Source organism: Petaurus breviceps, unplaced genomic scaffold (genome assembly GCF_028583685.1).
Source record: "Petaurus breviceps papuanus isolate PSGF00001 unplaced genomic scaffold, PetGlider_PUasm1.0 428, whole genome shotgun sequence".
Taxonomy (NCBI): Eukaryota; Metazoa; Chordata; class Mammalia; order Diprotodontia; family Petauridae; genus Petaurus; species Petaurus breviceps.
The window spans coordinates 3825173-3838922 of record NW_027186331.1 but is presented as its reverse complement, the minus strand read 5'-3'; positions in this window follow the sequence as shown (position 1 = coordinate 3838922).

Genomic DNA, 13750 nt, shown 5'->3' with positions numbered 1-13750 from the left:
GTGTGTAAGTGTGAGTGTATGTGTGTGAGTGAATGTGTGTGTACAAATGAGTGTGTGAGACTGTATGAATGTGACTGGTGTATGTGTGAATGAGTGTGTAAGTGTGAGTGTATGTGTGTGCGCAAATGAGTGTGAGACAGTGTATGAGTGTGACTGGTGTGTGTGAATGAGAGTGTGTGAGTGAATGTGTGTGTACAAATGAATGTGTGAGACAGTGTGTATGAATGTGACTGGTGTGTGAATGAGTGTGTAAGTGTGAGTGTATGTGTGTGCAAATGAGTGTGTGAGACAGTGTGTATGAGTGTGACTGGTGTGTGTGTTTTCACTCTTTCTCATGTACCCATCTTTACCTTTCTTCTGTCTGTAAAACATCCCTGCCTGATGGTGGCTTGTGGTACTGCTGAAAGTTGTTCAATGAAATTTCCTTCTGAAAAGTCCTTATCCAACTGAGTTAATTACTATTTGGATGAGCAATAATTAATGTTTCTGTCTGATCTGAAAGCATCCCAGGGTGATCCTGGGATATGCTAATTTTGGCTGTTTAGAAGAAGATGCATTTTTTTTTCCAAAAAGGACTGGGGTGAGGATCAACATTTGTAAACAATTTGCCAAGACTAAGAAGGCCCCAAGTTTGTGAGCCTCCTGGAATATGTGTGAAAGAAGGACAGGTCCTCTGAAGGAGGCTGTCTCCAAATTCTGGCTGGCATTGCACTGAATGAGTATAAGGAGACCTGTCTTTGAGTCCTGGCTTGTCACTGGCAGGCTGTGTGACCTTGGGCAAATTACTTAACCTCTCTGGGTGTCCATTTACTCAATGGGAAGGTTGGACTAGAATCAAGTCAATAGATGATCTCTAATGTGCTACCCAGCTTTGTCACTCTGTTCTGTGATCTCTCCCAGGCCTGATATTTTATGTTATAAGGACCCTCCCAGCTCTGATGTCCTGTGTCCTAATGGACCTTGCAGCTCTGACATTCTCCATTTCCTATCCAATCTCTGAACGCCTATGTTCTAATGGCCCCTCCAGCTCTGATATTCTATGCTCTAAAGTCACTCCAGACTTTGACATTCTGTGTTCTGTGGACCTTCCGGCTCTGACATTCTAGGTCCTATGCTCCAAGGCTTAGTATTCCCATCCCCACCTCCCAATCACTCATGGGTTTTGAGGGGAGGGGAGGATCTAGTGGCTTGACCAGGGAACACTGAAGGGATACAAGTACAGGGTAAGTCTTATATTAACACTGACACAGAGACAGGGTGCATGCACGAAGGTAAAGTTCTCTTTGCTACCTTATCCAGATGAGCTCGATCCGTGCTGGAGATCGGTGTCTGTGCCAGATGTATTATCTCTGCTGTGACTCTGACATTCCTGGAGCTGCTCTTGCTTATCATTTATTGCTTGGTATCGGAAGACCCAGACCCTACCCTGTCTCCTGCCACATGACAGATATTGGAGGTGAATCTTGGGATATCTGGTCTTCATTCTCCTCCACGTCCTGCTGTCCTCATACTGCACTGCTTGCCTTTTCCCCTTGTCTTTCGGAGTCCCCCTGCTTCCCCATATGTATCAGGATCCATTTTTAGCCTTGCGTTGCCCAGATTTTTCATATCCTCAGTCACAGTTGTTCAGTATCATCCCTAAGGCCGTCTAAGTAGTGAAAGGTCCTGTAGAAGACATGTGGGACCTTGCCACCAAAGGGTTAAGTGCAGTAAGAATAACATCTACTAGAGTCCCTGACGTGGGGGCCTAAAAGGCAAGATTTTATTGGTCCAGGGGGCTAGAACTTGAGCCTTTGATGAGGTTTTCTGGTCTCCTGGGACATCAAAAAGTAGCCCCCTAAGAGTCAATGTTCCTCACTCTTGAGAAACACCCCACTGCCATGTGAATCATCATACCCATTGAACCCTTTGAGTAGGGGCATTTCCATATGGAAGCAAAGTGGGGCTGTGCTTCCTTGAGCCAGTGTTATAAATGAGATAACATTTATAACCTTAAAATGCTCCCTAAGTGCTATTATTGGACTCAGGAAGACCTGAGTTCAGATCTTCCCTCAGACACTGTGTGTCCCCGGGCAAGTCACTTAATCTCTGCCTCAGTTCCTTCATCTGGCAAATGGGGATAATAACAGTACCTATCTCCCCATGTTGTGAGGAGCAGATGAGATAACTGAGTTTAGCACAGTGCCTGGCACATAGTAAGCACTATAGAAATGTTAGATATTTTTATTATTTAAGTTTTGGACAATCTACAAGTATCTCATTTTATTTTGATTCCAAGCTTGAACCACCGGACCACAACACCTCCTCAGAAAGTACATTTCTGGAAGACACAAGAGACTATGTCTCTTTTAATTTTGGCAAGATGGCGCCACCATTGAGTGTTGTGCTTGACTTCTCTTGTGACCTTGTGCTGTGTGACTTTTATTTATGTTTCAGACATATCTAGTGCTCTTTCAAGCTCTCTGTATTCTGTATTGCTTCATTCAAGGCTTCCCACGTTTCTCTGGAGCTCTCATAGTTCTCTCTTACAATGAGGTAATATTCCATTGCATTCAAATACCATTGCTCATTTAGCAATCCTCCAATCTTTGGGCTTTTATTTTGCTTCCAGATGTTTATTATTACAACTAATGCAGCTCTGAAAATTTTAGTACATATGGGTTTCTTTTCACTTTAATAACCTCCTTGGGGTATACATAGACTGGCATCAAAGATATGAACAATTTAGTAACTTTTATTGAATAATTCTAAATTGTTTTCCAGAGTAGTTGAGCCAATTCATAGTTTTGCCAGCAGTTAATTAGTGTGCTTGTGTTCCTGCAACCCCTCCAGAAATGAGTTTTCCCATCTGAGGTCTCTTCTCACAGACTTGTTTTAATTTTCTCTGATTATTAATATGAACTTTTTAAAAAGTGACTATAAGTAGTTTGTATTTTTTCTTTTGAAAACTATTCATATCCTTTGATGGCTTCTCTATTGGGTAATGGCTCTTAATAGTACAGATATGCGTCCACTTCTTATAGATTTTGGATATATGGCTTTTATCAGAGATATTTAAGAAAGATATTTTCCCCCAGTTTTTCTTTCAAAGTAATTCTTTTTGATGTTTTCTGTTTCTTACATCACCATAGTATCTCATGTGTAATTCTCTTTGCCCCTTCCCAAGAACCATCCCATATGACAAATTATTGTGTTTTTTAGAGAGAGGAAAATAAAGAGCATAATTGATTAATCCATTGAGAAAATCCAAAAACATGTGCAGTGTGAGACACCTGTTGACCTCCCACCTTCGCAGAGGGTGGGTTAGGGGTATCTTCTCATCTTTCTTAATTTGAGTCCCACTTGATCTTTATAATTTTGTTACATTTACTTTTGATTTTTTGGTGTGTCAATATTCTTTCCATTTATAGTGTTGTAGTTACTGTGACTATTTTTTCCTTTGGCTCTGCTGACTTTACTCTGCGTCAGTTCATGAAGATTTTTCCATACTTCTCTGAATTCATCACATGTGTAATTTCTTATAGCACAGGAATATTCCATCACATTCACATAACACACTTTGTCTAACCATTCCCCAATTGATGGGAATCTACTTTGTTTCCAATTCTTAGCTGTCACAAAAAAAGCTGCCATAAATATTTTGGAATATATGGGGATTTTGAATTTTTTTCCTATCAATTGTTTCCTTGGGGAAATAGTCTTTGGTTCAGGGGATATGGACATTTTAGTCATTTTATTTGCATTTGTTTCCAAAATGGTTGTGTCATTTGACAGTTCCACCAACAATGTATTAGTGTGTCTATCTTCCCATATCCCCTCCAACATGATTATTGACTTATTTTGGTCATTTTTTCCAATTTGTAGGGTGTGAGGTGAAATCTCAGGGTAGTTTTAATTTGCATTTATATTACAATTCATGATTTGGAGCATTTTTTTCCATGTGGTTGTGAATACTTAGCAGTTCTTTTAAGAACTGTTTACTTATATCCTTTGGCCATCTGTTGGGGAATGGCTACTATACACACACATAGAGTTGTTGTTTTGTGGAATCATTAAGTCATGTTTGACTTTTTGTGACCCCATAAACTATGTCTGTGGGATTTTCTTGGCAAAGATACTGAATGGTTTGCCATTTCCTTCTCTAGTAGATTAAGGCAAGAAGAGGTTAAGTGACTTGCCCAGGGTCACACAGTTATTAAGTATCTGAAGCTGGATTTGACTCCACGCCAAATTTTCTATCCACTGAGCCTTCTAGTTGCCCCAATATATACATATATGTATGTGTGTGTTTATGTACCAAATCCTTATCAGAGATATTGGATATAATTTTTCTGCCCCATTTTGACCACTTCCTGTCTTACCTTCAATGCATTAATGTTGTCTGTACAGAAGCTTTTAAGTTTTAAGTAATCAAAGTTAACTATTTTAATTTTATTAATTGCCTCTCTCTCTTGTTTGGTTAAGAATATGTTTGTTACCCATAGCTGTGAGGGGAACCTGATCTGTTTCTCTTCTAATTTTTCTTATAGTATGACCTTTAATATTAAGGTCACATGTTCATTTAGAATGTATTATGGAGTGTATGGTGTAAAGTGTTGGTTTAATTTCTGCTAGACTGCTTTCCAGTTTTCTCTGAATGTTTTTCATTCAAATAGAAAATGTTTTCATAGGTAACTCATGCTTTCCACTTTATCAGACACTAGGTTTTTGAGTCCCATTGTTTCTGAATTTCCCTTGTCTACTCTGTTCCATCTCTATTTTTTTAACCAATGCTAGATGGTTATAATGACTGCTGCTTTATAATATAGTTTGGGGTCTGGGAGTGTTATTCTTCTATCCTTTTTAAAAATTTTCCTTTGATATTCTAGATCTTTTGTTTTTTCAAGGGAAATTTGTTATTTTATCAAGCTCTGTAAAGCATCCTCTTGGTAACTAGATTGATATAGCATTAAAAATATAAATTAATTTTGGTAGCATTGTTATTTTTATTATATTGGCATGGCCTATCCAGGAGCACTGAATATTCTTCCAGCTATTTAGGTGGTGCTTTAATTCTTTAAGGAGTGCTTAGTAATTGAATCTATGTAAAAAATTTTTTTTGTGTGCTTTGGGAAGTTGATCCCCAAATAGTTTATATATTTTGTATTATTTGTAATGGGATTCCCCTTTCTGTTATTGTTTCTTATATTTTGTTACTATTATATAAAAATTCTATTGATTTTTAAGGATTTATTTTGTAGCCGGCAACTTTGCTGAAGCTATTATCCAGTCTCAATTAGTATTTTTTTGTGGATTCTTTTCTTTTGGAAAACTTGGATTTTCCAAGTAAAATATCATATCATAAGCAAACAGGGATAATTTAATCTCTTCTTTACTTATCTTTATCCCTTTACTTCCTTTTTCTCTTGTCTTATTGTTTCTGCTAACATTTCCAGAATTGTATCAAGTGATAGTGGGGAGACTGAGCATCTTTACTTCACTTCTGTATTTATTAGAAAAAAGTTACAGTGCATCCCAATTATGTATGATGCTTGCTTTTGGTTTTAGATAAATTATTTTATGATAATAAAAAAGGTCTCTCTATGCCTATATTTTGTAGGATTTAGCATAAAAGAGTGTTGTACTTTGTCAAAGGCTTTTTCTGCATCTGTTGAGATGATCATGTCGTTTAAGATGTTTTGGCTTTTAATATGATTAATTATATTGATTGTTTTCCTAATGTTGAACCATTTTTGCATCCCTGGTATAAATCCCATGTGATCATAATGAATGATTTCTTGAATAAATTGCTGAAATTTCTGATTTTTTTTAACATTATCAAGTCAATGTTCATTAATGATGTAAGTCTAGAGCTTTCTTCTGTATTTAATCTTTAGATTTTGTTTCATAAAAGAATTCTGGTAGGGTCTTTTCTTTCTCAGTTTTTGAAAATGATTTGTGAAGTGTGGATACTAATTGTTCTTTAAAAGTTTGATAGAATTTTCCTGTGAATCCATCAGGGTCTTCTTTGGCAGTTCCTTTACAGGTAGATCTATTTCCTTTTCTGAGATTGGGTTATTTAAGATCTCTATCTGGTCTTCTGATAGATTGGATAGTTTATACTTTTGAAGATATTCCTCTATTTCTTTTGTGTTCTCAGTTTTGTTAGCATATAACTATGTGTAATATGTTCTGATTGTTCTTTTTTATTTCTCTTGGATTTGCTGTGATTTCATCTTGCTCATTTGCTGTTTTATTGACCTGATTTTTTGCTCTCTTCTTTTCAGATTGGCTTCAGATTATTTGTTGTAATGTGAATGACAGAGAGTGAGACCATCAATCATTTTAAATGAAGTTTTAATCGTGGAGCATAATTAACCCAGGGATTGCCAGGAATCATGTGCCCAAATCAGGCAGTTGAGAGCATATACATCTGGGGGTATACATAGACAAAAGCCACAACATGAATGTTACTAAGGGGAACAAGCAGGGAAAATACAGAAGCCAAAGGATAGCGTTGCTTAGTGATTGTTGCCCAGTGGTCAGTTTGTTGTCCAACTGGAAAGTTCCCAGATCTATTTTGAGAACTGAACAGAAGGGGGGGGTGTGCTATGGGCTTCAGGTAGAAGATTTGGGCAGGTTTACTTGGCAGGTTTTCTGCCTAGGTGGGTTTTGTTGGGTTTGGGCAGATTTCCTAGGCAGCTCTCTTATGATAGGGAGATATGGGGGATATTTACAAAATGGGGGGGTTACCACATTATTAATTATATTAGTCTTCAAAAAACCCAGCTTTAAAAATTATTTTTTTCTATTTTTGTTTCTAATTTATCTATTTCCCCTATTATTTTTAGTATCTCTTCTTTTGTACTTGTTTTAGGTTTATTTGTTCATTCACTAATTAAAAATGCATCTTCTCTTAATTAATCTCATTAATATTATCTTTTTCTATTTTGTTAATGTATGATTAAAAGGATATGATTCCTGTCCTGCCACAGGACTGCTTTATCTGCATCCTAAAAATTTTGGTATGTTGTTTCATTGTTATTGTTTTCTTTTAAATAGTTACTGTTTCTATCATTTATTCTTTGGCTCATTCATTATTTAAGATTTCATTGTTAAGTCTCCATTTGTATCTGCATCTTTTCTTTGTGGTCCCTGAATTAATTTCTATTCTTATTGCATAGTGGTCTGTAAGGGATACTTATTTCTTCCTTTTTACATTTGTTTGCAATATCTCTGTGCCCTGGTACATGGTAAATTTTTGTAAAAGTTCCATGTAGTACAGAGAAATATCTATATATCTATATCTATACACACACACACACACACACACACACACACACACACATATATATATATATATATATATAGATAGTTATATCATTCCATTTAGAAGATGCTATAAGCTTTTTTAAACTTTAGTTTCTTTAGACATTTGTTCAGTTGTATGTTTTCCCTTTTCTTTATCTTTCAGTGTTAGACTTATCCAAAACTGATAGAGGAATATTGAAGTCTCCTGTCACTGTTTCATTACTTGAAGGTTAGATGTTTCCTTTGCCAAATACTAAGGCATTTGGAGCATAAAAGTTTATTACTGATATTGGTTTGTTGTCTATGGTTCCATTTAGCATAATGTATTTTCTTTTTTTATTCCTTTGAATGGTTGTTTTTGTTTCTCTAACATAGTGACGGCAACTCCTACATTTTTTGGGATTCACTTGCTGCATAGTACATTTTTTCCATCCCCTCACTTTTACTTTTTATGTGTTTTTGTTTCCAAGTGTATTTCTTGTAAGAGACAGATTGTAGGATTTTGTTTTCTTATCCAGTCTGTCATTCTTTTTCATCTTATTGGATTGTTCAATCCATTCACATTTAAAATTATAAGGGTTTCATTTTAGGTCCTTCATCTATCTCTAAATTTTTTTTCAAGTTATAATTTTTCCCCCTCTTTCCTCCTGTAAACATAGTATTGTGTTTCTTTGGTTACTTTACTTTAGTCTTTTTTTTTTTAAGGTAGACCTATTTCTACTGACTCTCTTGTCTTCTGATTCCTGCTTCTCATTGGTTCTCCCTTTCCCTTTAGGATTTTATTTACTACTTCGTCTCTCCTGCTGTTATCTGGTTATATATTTCTGCCCTCTTAGTCAGGTAGATCCTCACTTCCTCTCCTTCCCTTTAGCTAATCTTGTTCATTAGTTTTTTAGCTTCATTTTTTTGCCTCCCTTTCCAAAAAAATTTCTCTCATTGTCTTCATTATCCATCTTCTCTTTCTGTTTATTCTAGACTAGTGTGATTTTTCTTTTTTGTATTCTTTATACAACCAAAGCTTCCAAAATATCCATTCTAGGGTCTGCCTTCTAGGAGCTTTCTGCCACTGGATTCTCCTTTTCTATTGTACTTCACTCTCAGAGTAATGCCAATTATTGAGTGTCGGAAAGGACACTGCCCAAGGTAAGGCATCTTTCAGGCTCCTCCCCCCATACTTTTCTGTACCTTCTCTTGTTGACTTTTTTTTTCTGAATTTGCCTGGAAATCTCCTCTCTGTGTCTATACTCTCCCACTCCTCCAGGTGTGAGTTGCCCCTAGGAGTTGAACCCTATTTAAGATTTTTCAGACACCAAAAGAATCCCTAGGCCTCATCCAGTATAAAGTCCTTAACTTATAGGAGCATTCATCAATGGAACACCCTCCCACTTCCAAAGTAGCCTTTCCTAACCTTTTCAATCTTTGTCCCCCTTCTCACCCACTCTCCTTGTGGGTTTTTCTCTTTCTAGGACCACTGAGGTCACCTTCCCCTCATTATCAGCCCTTGATTTGACCCAGGCACATCACTCACTCCTCTCTGTCCTCCTGTTCCCCTCCCCCTTTCATTAACCCTCCCATATTGCAATGTAGTCCCACAAAAGACTCATTCACCTGTAGGCAGGGTGTCACCAGGTTCTGTCCATATTGCCCCCCATCCACTTCTTCGCTGTTGCCTCTCCCAGATTTCCACCTTCACCCTGTCTCCTTGTGTACATTTAGAAAGAAGTCTCTTACTGGTCTTTCTGTTGTTACCCTGTTGCTGTTACTATCTAGATTTATTCATTCTTCGTGCATTTCTGTTGTTTGGGGTGTCTGAGATGCAAATACTTTCTTCAGTTCTGGTTTTCTTCCTAAAATTTTTTGAAACTCTTCTTTATTATTGAATGTCCATCTTTTGTTTTAATACATATATTTTTTCTGATTCTACTGTATCAGGATATGTTACTATGGGCTGCATCCTGAGCTCCAGTGTTCTTCAAAACACATTATTCCATTTCCTCCACCTTTTTCTAGGGAGTACAGAATAATCTTCCATTATTCAAATGTCCTTTGTATTTAAAGGTCTTCTGATAGCATGCAGAATTTATTTCTGAATTGAATTATTAAATTTAAACACCCTGTGTCTTGTAGTTTGCAGTCTTTGTTTTTTTCCTGGAAGTAATCTGTGAATTCTTTGGATTGGAATTTCATATTCTATGTTCAAAAATTCTGGGCTATTCTATTCTATTATTTCCTTCATTATGGCGTCCTGTCCTGTTCTTCTGGGAGACCTATGACCCTTAGGTTGTCTCTACATATCATGTCTTCCAGATCTGTATGTTTTGCTTTTGGAGTGAGTATATTTTATTTTAATGTTCTTGTTTTATGCTTCTCTTCTTCTAGGTTGTCTTTTACTTCTGTGTATTTTTCATTCATAATCTATTTTCTCTTTTGTTTCTTTGTTGAAACTTGCCATTTTGCTCATGATTTTTTCAGTGTAGGACACAAATTCTGCTCTCATAATTCTCATTTCTTTTTTTGAACACTCAGTAACCAGGTGTTGGGGTTCCATGATCACCTCAACTTCTCTGGTGTCTTTTGTCTCATCAAATGTTGGGTCATTTTCTTTTGTTTTGCAGTATTTATTCACAGAAGTCTGAACACATTTATTAGATCTAGAAGCCATATCCCCTTCTGTTGTTACTGTTTTTTTCTTGTTTTATCTTCTTATGTTCAAGGCCTTTGAGCTTTCTTCTTTCTGGAACCTTTGTTTTTTTCAGTCTTTTCACCCTTCCCCCATTATTTTCCTTCTGATTCCCTTCCCTCTGATTATGGTTGCCTTAGAGGTTGAATCTCAGAGCACCGTGACCTCTCCTACATTGGACAATTCACAGTTCACCAGCTTAAGTCTCTTCCCCAACTTACTTTGGATGGCTAAAACTGGTCCCAGCTGGATGCTGTGCTTGGTGGACTGTTACACAGCTCCTCAGGCTTTGTGGAATATTGCACAGCCCACACATACACAGTGTCCTGTTCTGGTGACCTGTCCCATTCCTTCTCTTCCTGAATTCTTTGGCTCTTCATTGGCAGTTCAGAGTCTGAGGGCACTGAGGAACTTGCAGCATTGATGTTTCTGGGTTTTAACCCTTGGCAGGCTTTTATTCCTGGAGGACTGGTTGCTGAAGGCCAAGGAAACTTCTACAGTGTCTTTATGGTTCTAGAAAGTGGGAGAACCAGGGTATAGGGGTGGGTTTTGATGTAAGCCTGTCTCATGTCCTTGGCTCTGCTAGTGTAGCCTTGCTATAAGTAGCATGGGGTGGGGGAAATAGATGCTGAATGAGCTTAAAGTTACTGTCAGTTCCTGGTTTTTAAAAAAAATTCTTTTGGATTCTTGGTGCCCTTGACCATGGAAAGAGTTGAATTTGCTTTATCTTTGGTGCATAATTTCTTTTTGGGGGAGGTTGGAAAAGGTATCAGGATCAGGGAAAATGTCTAGTCTACCATCTTATTGCTCCCATGACCTGGAAGTTCCAATTCATGTATTTTCTTCTGATTCTGGCTGCATTGATTTTACTTGTGCAAAAGCAGTCCAATTTTATAAAATCAAGATTGTCTTATTTGTATTTTAGAATCTCTTTTATCCAGTGCCTCACTATGAATTCTGCTTCACATAACTGTGAGCAATATAACTTTCTATTCTCCTTTAACTTTTTTATGGTGATTTTTTTCTCTTTAGATTGTTTCTCCATTTGGAATTTATTTGTGTTATATGGTATAAAGTACTAATCTATGAGCATTTCCTGTCAGACTGCTTTCCAGTTTTCTTAGAATTCCTTGAAAAGAATAATGAGAGAAATGAATAAATAGAATAAAACATTTGTTAAGTTACAAATACTATGTTGTAGGCACTATTATAAGTGCTGGGGATAGAAATGCAATAGAGCAAGACAGCTTTTTCCATCAAGGGGAAGACAAGATACAAAACGGACTTGGAAAGGGAAGAGGGTGGTACTACATAGAAGTATGGTTTGGAAATAGCAGGGAGGTTAACGCTTGTTGAATAAGGAGTCCTTTTCTGCAGGGTTTCATATTCTTGGGTTGATCAAACCCAGACTGTCTGGCCCTTTTCTTTCTAAGGCTAGCTTTTCTAGTATGTTCCACTGATTCTCTCTCTCTCTCTCTCTCTCTCTCTCTCTCTCTCTCTCTCTCTCTCCCCCCTCCTCTCTCCCTCTCCCTCTCCCTCTCCCTCTCTCCTCTCCTCCTTCCTCTTCCTCTTCCCCTCCTCCTCCTCCTCTTCTTCTTCTTCTTCTTTTTCTTCTTCTTCCTCCTCCTCTTCTTCTTCTTCTTCTTCTTCTTCTTCTTCTTCTTCTTCTTCTTCTCCTCTTCCTCCTCCTCCTCCTCCTCCTCCTCCTCCTCTTTCTCCTCCTCCTTTCTCCCTCCTCCTTCTCGTCTCCTCCCTGTCTCCTCCTTCATCTCCCTCCTTACCTCTTCTAGTACACTGTGAGCACCTTGAGGGCAGGAACTGTTTGTTTCCCATATCTTTGAGAGTATCTAGTATAGTGGAAAGGGCTCTGGACTCAAACTGGGTCTGAGTCTTATCTCTGAAGTTCACAGACAGGTGAGAAATCCAGCTTGCTTGTCTGAGCCTCAGTTTCCTCATCTGTAAAACAGAGAACATCATAACTTCACTGTGTACTGTTAAATGCTACAGAAGTGGTCATTGCTATTTTTTGATGATTTTTGTGTTCTTTTTTCGCTCCCTTTCCCCTGACTATAGTATACACTGAGGGTCATTCACTGAATGAATGAAGGAATCAGCATGTTTCATGGGGCTGTTGAGTTGACCCAGGTGAAGATCTCTGAGGATCCAAGAAGGAAGTCTTCAGGCAGAGATGGATTTCTCACCTGTAAACTGGCTGAACATTGACACCCAGCCGGGCTGTCAGTCTCCTTCAGGTATGGTAAGGGGACTTGTGGTGCTGATGCCAAGGAAGGTAATAGGGGCTGAATGACAGAGTCCTCTCATCACCAGCCTATGTCCCTGGCACAGCATTAAGAGATGACTTGGCAAACCAGGGACTGAGCTGAGAGTTTGGGGCTGGGGCCAGGTTAAGTCCCAAGCATCCTGGGCAGAGAGATCCAGAGGATGGGGCTCCCTCACAGGGAAAGTAGCAGCAGTGTCACAGGGGCAGGGATCAGGGAGTGGGGCCTGTGACACAGGCCTAGAGACAGCGACTCCTCTAGATCACACACTATGTGCCTACTGTTCGAAGTTCTCCAGTGGAGCATTGTCCCGGCTTGGTGGTGATCCTGGGGCCTTGGAGGCTGGGCTGAGGGAACCCAAACTTGACTAGAACCTGCCAAGTTAGAACACCATTGAGTACAGGCCTAATGAGGTACTGTGTACCTCCTGCCCAGCCGACCCAGGACCAGTTCAACTCAGTTTGAAGAGGCTCAGAACAAGGTTGGCTGCTGGACAATGCATTCCTTGATCCTTGTCCAAGACCATTCACCATGTCATGTAGGCCTTTCTACCTGACTCACTGGAGGGCTCAGCACCACTCATTAAATCACGTCTGTGAAGGGAAGCAACCTACATGGCCAGAGTCACCCACTGGGAAGTGACAGAATTGGGCCCAGGCCCCTGGTGTTCTGGAGCCACGTCCTTGACTCTGCCTCCCACGTCCTTGCTGGCTACTGTGGGGCACACAGCAGAGGACTGAGGCAGGGTCCATGGATCAGGGGAGATCAGACTCAGGTAGTCAGACAGTCAGTTGGCAAACATTTATTAAGCTCCTCTTCTGCACCGGGCACTGTGCTAGGCACTGGGGATGCAAAAAAAAAAGCAAAATCTTGCTCCCTGCCCTCAAGAAACTTGCAATCCAATGGAAATGTGCATGAAAGAGATAAAACTTGGTAGGATCATGGGTTGAGCTGGGGCCTTAGATACTGTCTAGTCTAACCCCATTTTACAAATGAGGAAACTGAGGCCCAGAGAAGGGAAGAGACTTGTCTAAGGCTCCACAAAGAGTAAAGACCACATCCAGCACTTAGGACTGGAAGGGAACTTAGATTTCATTTAGTTGCCCTTATGGTCGAAGAAACCAAGGCACCTAAAGGGGAGGGAACTTTCCCAAGGCCCCACAATATAGTAAAAGGCAGCTAGGATTTGAACCCATGTTCTCTGACTTCAAATCCAGGTCTCTGAGCCTCACTTTCTTTATCTGTAAAATGGGGGTAATAAGTCCCCATCTCAGAATAGAATAAGACAATGGATGTGAAGGGCTTTGTAAACCTTAAATCTCCCTATAAATGAATATGTGTATATATACATATACATATATACTAATCAATCAGTAGGCTAATAATGCCTTCTCCAAGCTAATTTGTCCAGGGTGGGCTGTATGCCAGGCAGACCCTATGCTAGAATTTGGGACTGCACAACCTTCAGCACCAGCACATCTAGACGGGAACACCCTTGCCT